Source organism: Chrysochloris asiatica, unplaced genomic scaffold (assembly GCF_000296735.1).
Source record: "Chrysochloris asiatica unplaced genomic scaffold, ChrAsi1.0 scaffold00007, whole genome shotgun sequence".
Lineage (NCBI taxonomy): Eukaryota > Metazoa > Chordata > Mammalia > Afrosoricida > Chrysochloridae > Chrysochloris > Chrysochloris asiatica.
The window spans coordinates 15,567,416-15,576,408 of record NW_006408525.1 but is presented as its reverse complement, the minus strand read 5'-3'; the positions used below and the strand labels follow the sequence as shown (position 1 = coordinate 15,576,408).

At 37.1% G+C, this 8,993-nt stretch overlaps 1 pseudogene; it reads left to right on the top strand.

The window, feature by feature from the left end:
* The first annotated feature begins 4,427 nt into the window (after positions 1-4,427).
* Positions 4,428-5,215, top strand: LOC102830397 (annotated as a pseudogene).
* Positions 5,216-8,993: the final 3,778 nt, after the last annotated feature.

The window sequence follows — 8,993 nt, the reverse complement described above, 5'->3', positions numbered from 1 at the left end:
TTAATTGGAGGATTACTTTAAAATTGTTGCCATTTCTCAACACACCATATACTAGGAAATAAAACAAAAGAAACAATTTCCTACTGCACAAGAGGTGAGAGAACCTCTCTAAAGTTGAGTTCTAAATGCCTCCTGATAAGTATAATTATATGAATAAAGCATCCAGCTCTCTCTCACATACTGTTTCTCCCTCTTTCACTTCCTTCTTCTTTTAGAATTCTCATAGGAAACAAGTGAATAGAGCAAATGTTCTCAAACCAAAAGTGACAAACCACTGCCATCTTTACTGTTATTTCCTTAACAAGCCATGAAATACACATATTAACCAACTTAATGAATATGGAATGGTTATTTAGGAGTATTAATATCTAGTCCCATTGCTGACATAAGTTTAGGTGTGAAATAGGCAAATTATTTATATCTTCATACTTTGGTCATATTATTGAAAAAGGGAAATTTAGACTTAATTCATACACCAAAACTGTATTTTATAGGAGATGAGCCTCACAAGACCAATGTGTTGTTCCATAAAAGAGTTAATCATTTGCAGCTAATAAGGTATTTACTCTGCTCAGTCACAATGCTTATGAGCAAATTACAAGCTCTCAGGAGTCCTGTGGTTTAAGCAAAACAAAACAAAAACATTCCTTAGATTTTTAAAAAACAGATATTTTCTAATTAAATATCAAAGTGCTGCAGAACTTTTGTTTCAAATAACAAAATGAAGGGACAGACAATTCTCAAGTTTGTATTTGGTTTGACAATCTACCATATGAATTTAATGATATATTTATCCTCATTGAATATAAAAATTCATTTCTATTTATAGTTAATTCTCAGTTCAATAATGGCTTTGCAATTTCCCTTGTCATGAATTGATTCATTGACTCTTTTTATCCTAGATATGTTGTATTTTCCTTTTGTATTTTAAAAATATTCATCTAATTTTACATCTAATCCCTTACTAATACACTTAAGAGTTCTAGTATGCATTGAATGTGGAATCAGCCCAGATTGCTAAAATTCTCTGATCGACCATAACTATTTAAGGTTTCCTAAAAGTGACAGTTACTTCCATGGTTATTACTTAATTTTTAGGACATGGAGGATCCCCAGGACATTAGAAAAAAATCCATGTTTAAAAGAAAATCCTAAAAACTGTTATTAAGTAATAACATTTTATGTGCAATCCTTTGATAGTTCCCTGAGAAATTTACAAAAGAAAAACTGAAAGGAAAGAAAGGGGAAAAAAAGAGAGTGAAAGATAGCTGTGTATGTGCACTTATCTTCAAAGGGCCCTCATTTCACTGGTTATGCGAATACAATTTATATGCTCCTATTTATCTTACTCTCTGAAGATTCATGAGAATTTCAGCCTGTGAAATCCTCTGGTAGCAATGCTGATTCAAACTTCTTATTCACCACGTGGGAGAACGGGAGAGTAGGTAATTGAGAACATTTTCTCTGCCTGGTAAAAATTAGTAGGAGGGCCAAATGACAGATATTAGTCGGTAAATATCTCTTATTGTTTGAAAAAATGCACATGGCATAATTATTCTGTCACATCATTCTAATTTTGCATATTAAAAAACGCAAACTAAGTCTCAAATGTGTCTTTGATTTTCTTATAAATACACAATTATATTAATCTACTACAAAACAGAAGCTATCAATTCAATGTTCATCTAAGAAGGTAACAAATCAAGGTCACCAACACAAATAAAAATAACTTCTTATAATTATTTGCTCAAAAAATAAGATGATTTTTTTTTAAGTTTTGCAATTATTAAGAATAATAGATTCAAACCCTGGGAGGCGCAAACAGTTAAGCACTCAATTAGTAGAGGAAAGGTTGGTATGCCCAGAGACATCTTACAAAGGCCTGGTGATCTGCTTTCAAAATGTCACAGCCTTGAAAACCCTATGAAACAATTCCATTCTAAACACAAGGAGTTACTATGAATTGGATTTGACTCAATGGCAAATAACAACAACAATATGACAGTGCCGTTGAATATACCTGCTTATATATCATCATTATCCATGGGTCTTGCAGATTCAGTGGGTGATCAAAAGTTTGGCAGTTTGCACTTAGTGGGACCTCAGAAGAAAGTCCTAGAAATCTACTACCAAAATATCAGCCAATGAAAATCCTATGGTATTTGTGCTACTTTGATACACGTGGGCCTTCGTGAGTCAGAATCAATTCAAGGGCAACTGGTTACTTAGCTTACGTACATTAAGTGTTACATGTGTCAAAGACAAATGACACTACTAATCATCAGTAAGAAAAATGACTATAATAGCTTTTACACCTACCTACTTCTGAGCATCTCCACCACTCACCTCTCAGTCTATCACACTGTGTGGTGACTTGTATGTTGTGATGCTGGAAGCTATGCCACTGGAAATTTAAATACCGTCAGGGTCACCTGTGGTGAACAGATTTTAACTGAGCTTCCAGACTAAGATAGATGAGGAAGAAGGAGAGGCGGACAACTACTGAATGTTTAGCCACTGAAAACATTATGAATAGCAGTGGATCACTAACACATGGCAGCAGAATAATGAGTATTGAAACATTCTGAATAGCACCAGAATATTGTCAGACATAGTGCTGGAAGATGAGCCCCTCATGTTGGCAACCACTCAAAATAAGGCTAGGAAAGAGATGTCTCCTCAAATTAAAATTGACTGTGATGACGAAAATGTAGTCAACCTTTTAGGACCTTCATTTGTTAATAGAGCAAAACTCAAAAGGAAAAGAAACAGCTATAAGCATCCATTAATAATCAGATCATGGAATGTACAAAGTATGAATGTATGAAAATTGGAAGTGGTAAAAAATGAATCAATATCCTAGGTATTAGTGAGCTGAAACAGACTGTTCTTGGTCATTTGTAATCTGACAGTCCTATGGTTTACTATGCCAGAAATGGTACATTTAAGAGGAGTGAGATTGCATTCATTATCAAAAAGAACATTTCAAGATCTATCTTGAAGTATAATGCTGTCAGTGACAAGATATTGCCCATATGCCTATAAGACTGGTTAAAATCACTATTATTAAAATTTATTTTTCAGCTACTAAAGTCAGTGATGATGAATTTGAAGAGTTCTACCAACGTCTTCAGTATGATATTGATCAAACATGCAATAAAGATGCACTGATAGTTACTGGTGATTGAAATGCAAAGGTTGGAAACAAAGAGAAAGGATCAGTAGTTAGAAAAATATGGCTTTGGTGATAGAAATTATGTTGGAAATTGCTTAATCGGATTTTGCAAGACAAATGACTCCAATGAAAATACTTTTTTGAACAACGTAAAAGACAACTATACACACAGACCTCACCAGATTCTAAGTACACAGAAATCAAATTGACTATATCTGTTGAAAGAGACAGTGGAAAAGTTCCATATCAGCCAAAAGAAGGCCAAGGGCAGACTGTGGAATAGACCATCAATTGCTCATATACAAATTCAGGCTGAAGCTGAAAAAAATTAAAACATCTCCAGAAGAGTCAAAGGACTACTTTGAACATATCTCATCTGAATTTGAACATCATCTCAAGAACAGATTTGATGAAAATAATGACCAAAATCCAGGAGAATTCTGAGATGACAGCAAAAACATCGTAACAGAAGAAAGCAAAAGGTCATTAAGAAGAAAGTGAAGGAGAAAAAGACTAAAGGTAAAAGAATGAATATAAAATTTCAAAAAGCAGCTGAAGCAGACAATGTCAACTATTATAAAGAAATAGACAAAGACCTGGAGTTAGAAAACCAAAAGGGAAGAACACGCTCAGCATTTCTCAACCTGAAAGAATAGAAGAAAAACTCAATCTTTGAATTGCAATATTGAAGGGTTCTTTGGGAAAAATATTGAATAATGCAAAAAGGATGAAAAGAAGGTGGAAGGAATACACAGGGTCATTGCACCAAAAAGAAACTGTGGTTGTGCAACAATTTCAAGAGGTAATGTATGATGAAGAGCCAATGATACTGAAGGAAAAAATCCAAAGTGCATCGAAGGCACTGGCAAGGAACAAGACTCCATGAATTGATTGAATACAAATTGAAATCTTTCAAAAAGTTGATGCAGCATCAGAGGCACTCTCTCTTCTATGCCAAGAAATTTGGAAGAAAGATACTTGGCCAACTAATTGAAAGAGATCCATATTTGTATCCATTCCAAAGATGGTGACCCAATGGAATGTGGAAATCATCAGACAATATCATTAATATCACGTGGAAGTAAAATTTTGCTAAAGATAATTCAAAAATGGATATATCAGTACATTGATAGGGAAATGCCAGAGGTTCAAATTGGATTCAGACGATGACTTGGGATTCAAAACATCATTGCTGACCCTATTTTCTGGGGACATCAGAAGGAGCTTGTCCTCTTTCCTGCTCAGTGTGGCCATGGCTCAGGGTCCCAAGAAGCATTTAAGCATTTGGCTGCCCCAAAGCATTGGATGCAGAACAAAGTGACAGGTGTGTTTGGTCCACACTCATCCACTGGCCTCCACAAGCTAAGAGAATGCCTTCCACTGATCATTTTCTTAAGGAACAGACTTAAGCATGCCCTGATAGGTGAAGTTAAAAAGATCTGTATGCAGCAGTTCATTAAGATTTATGGCAAGGTCCAAACTGATAATAACATATCCTGCTGCTTTTATGGATGTCATCAGCATTGACAAACCGGAGAAAATTTACATCTGATCTATGACACCAAGGGTTGATTTGCTGTTCATTGTATCACACTTGAGGGGAAGAAGTACACGTTGTGCGAAGTAAAAAAGATCTTTGCAGGCATAAAAGGAATCCCTTGTCTGGTGACCCATGATGCTTGCACCATACGCTACCCAGATCCCCTCATCAAGGTGAAAGATACCATTCAGATTGATTTGGAGACTGGAAAGATTACTGATTTCATCGAGTTTGACACTGGTAACCTGTGTATGGTGATTGGAGGTGCCAACCTCGGAAGACTTGGTGTGATCACTAACAGAGAGTGACATCCTGGCTCTTTTGATGTGGTTCATGTGAAAGATGATAATGGCAACAGCTTTGGCACCTGACTTTCCAACATTTTCATTACTGGCAAAGGCAACAAACCATGGGTTTCTTTTCCCCGAGGAAAAGGTATCCGCCTTACCATTATTGAAGAGAGAGATAAGAGACTGGCTGCTAAGCAGAGCAGTGGGTGAAATATTCTCTTGGTGATGTGAATGAACAAACCTTTACATAATTAAAGATATTAAACACATATTTTTTTTAAATATCATTGCTGATATCTGATGGATCTTGGCTGAAAGCAGAGAATACCAGAAATATGTTTATCTGTACTTTTTTGACTATGCAAAGGATCTTAATAGTGTGGATCATGACAAACTGAATAACATTGTGAGGAATAAGTATTTCAGAACACTTAATGGTGCTCATGAGAAACCTGTACATAGACCAAGAGAAAGTTGTTCAAACAGAACAGGGAGATATTGAATGCTTTAAAATTAGGTGAGGTGTGTGTCAGGTTTGTATTCTTTCATCATATTTATTCAATCTGTATGCTGAGCAAATAATTTGAGAAGCTGGCTTATATTAAGACCATGGTATCAGGACTGGAGGAAGACTCATTAACAACCTCTAATATGCAGATGATGCAACCTTGCTTCTTGGACGCAGAAGAGGACTTAAAATATTTATTGATGAACATCAAAGGCCATATTCTTCAGTATGGGTTGCACTTCAATGTAAAGAAAATAAAAATCTTCACCATTGAATCAATGGATCGCATCATGATAAATGGAGAAAAGATTGAAATTGTCAAAGACTTAATTTTGCGTGGGTCCACAATCAACACTCATGGAAGCAGAAATCAAGAATTAAAACGATGTATTACATTGGGCAATCTGCTTCACAAGACCTATTTAAAGTATTCAAGAGCAAAGATGTCAATATGAGGACTAAGGTGCACCTGACCCAAGCCATGGTATTATCAATAGCCTCATCTGCATGTGAACATTGGACAGTGAATAAGGAAGACTGAAGAAGAATTGAAGCATTTGAGCTATGGTATTGGAGAAGAGTACTAAAAGTACCATGGACTGCCAGAAGAACAAACAAATCTGTATTGGAAGAAGTATAGCCAGGGTGCTTCTTGGAAGCCAGGATGGTGAGACTTCATATCACATACTTCGGATACATTATGCTTAGGGACCAATCCTTGGAAAAGAATATCATGCTTGGTAAAGTTGAGGGTCAACAAAAAAGAGGAAGTCTCAATGATATGGATTGGCCCAGTGGCGGTAGCAATGGGCTCAAGAGTAGCAAGAATTATGAGGATGGTACAGGACTAGGCAGTGTTAAATTCTGTTTTACACAGAGTAGCTCTGGGTCCGAACTGACTCAATAGCACCTAACAACGATAACAACTTCTGAACTTCTAATTAAGGTATAAGATTAAACCAAAGGTTCTGGTTTGGGGATGGGGAAAGCAGAGGCAGACAGTGAAAACTCCTCTGCCAACCCCCCCCCCAAAAAAAAAAAAAAAAAAAAAAAAAAAAAGCAGAGAAAAAAGCAGTCCGCAGAAAAACTGCCGAGCTTTGCTTGGATCTTGCTTAAGGTTCTGGGTGCCAATTTCCCATGCCCATTGAGAAGAAATCTGCCTATGGAAGTAAAATACAGTGATTTCTGAATCGATCCAGCTGTGGTGGCTGGCAGCCAGAAGTCCTCAGGCCAGAAGGCGGGGCCACAGCCAAGTGGAGGCAGCCACCCAGCATTATAAGCCACACAGAGCTGTGCATCTGAAGGGAGAAGTGTGACTGATTTTTCATCTTTCACTTTTCATTTTTCACGTATCTCTCCTCTTCAAACAGATCTCAGCCTCACTGCACAGGCCAGATGCCTTCAGGCAGGCAGGAGGACACCCCCAAAAGGATCCAATGTTTCACCCATAGTTTTCCAATGGCACAGAGAGGAAATCCGTAGGCTGCATCTTATGATGTTTGAACCTGGAAATCAACCCCAAAGTTTGCCTAGGTGGGACCCTTTGCTCCGCAAAAGCCAGTGGACAGTGTCAGTCACAATTTATTTTTGTTTTAGATTGGTGATTTCTGTCTCTGCTTTTATATTGTTTCTATCTTTGGTCCTTTTGGCCTCACTCTTCTCCCAGGGGTTGGAGCTTTCTCCCCCTACCTTACCCAAGAAAAGACAGCAACTGTGCCCATATAGCCAAGCTACAACCATAGCCTGTACTACCCCACCATCTGGACAAGAGCCAAAACCAGCTGCTAGGCATTACACGTGAAAAGGGAAGCCTATCTCCAGATCATAATCACCAGGAGACACTCATCAAGCTTAACAACAAAGCAACATACATCCATTTAAGCATTAAAAACTCACATAACTATTGAAAATGTCCAAGAAAACACAATTAAAGATCTTAACACATGCTCAAAACAGAAAAAAGTAACTGAGACAAATGAGCTGGAAGCAGACACACACTTTCCAGTAGAAGAGCAGGCTCTGGATCTGCCTGAGAAGGAATTCAGAAGAATGATATGGAAACAAATTCGAAGGCTCCAAAAAGGAGTGGAGGAAAAAAGGAAGAAGTCAGGAAAGTGCTACAGAAGCATTCAAACATGATAGATATAGCATTGGAAACAATCCAAAACCTGCAAAAAGAATTCCAGATAACTAATAATTAAGTGTTAGAAATGGACAATACACTGAAAGGGCAAAAGAGTAGAATGCAAGAGACAGAAGCCAGAACCAGTGATCTGGAAGGCAAATCTCTCAATACTGCTAAGATAGAAGAGCAAGCAGAAAAAAAAGTATTAAAAAACCTGAAGAGAGTCTAAGATTCATGCTGGATAACATGAAGAGGAATAACTTAAGAATTATTGACATTCCAGAACAGGAAGAATCCCAGAAGTCCACAGAAGAGATAGTTGAAGAACTTTTGGAAGAAAATTTTCCTAACATCTTGAAGGATGAGAAGATAAACATTCAAGAAGCTAAAAGAACCCCAGGAAGGACAGAGCCCCCCCCCCCAAAGTCACCAAGACATATAATAATCAAGTTCTCCAAAATCAAAGACAAGGAGAGAATCCTAAAAGCAGCCACAGAAAAGAGAAGTGTTACCTACAAAGGCAAGCAAATCAGATTAAGCTCTGACTTCTCAGCAGAAACCATGCAGGCAAGAAGGCAATGGGGAGACATATAAAAAAAAAAAAACTAAAATTAAAAAAAAAAAAAATGCCAACAAAGAATCATCTATCCAGAAAAACTGTCAATCAAATACAATGGTGCAATCAAAACATTCCAGGATAAACAGAAGCTAAGAGATTTTTTCAAAGCCTTCCTTCTTCGAACAGGAACCAGACAAGGATGCCCTTTGTCAGCACTCCTATTCAATATTGTGCTGGAAGTCTTAGCCAGAGCTATATGGCAAGATAGAGAAATCAAGGGCATCCAAATTAGCAAAGTGGAAGTAAAACTCTCTCTATTTGCAGATGATATGACCCTATATATAGACAAACCCAAAGACTCAGTAACAAAGCTACCAGACCTCATTGGAGGATTCAGCAAAGTGGCAGGGTATAAGATCAACTTCCAAAAATCACTTGAATTTCTCTATACTGAAAAGGGCATTAGGAAAACAATACAATTTACAATAGCCACCCAAAGGATGAAATATCTAGGAATAAATGTAACCAGAGAAACAAAGGACCTATACAAAGAAAACTACAAAATACTACTACAAGAAACCAAAAGATACCTACAAAAATGGAAGAATATACCAGGCTCCTGGATAGGAAGACTTAACATGTTGAAAATGTCAATACTGCCCATAGCAATTGACACATCTAATGCAATCCCAATCCAGATTCCAATGATATTCTTCAAAGATATGGAAAAAACAATTACAAACATTATATGGAAAGGAAAGAGACCCAGGATAAGCAAAGCATTGCTTAAGAAGAA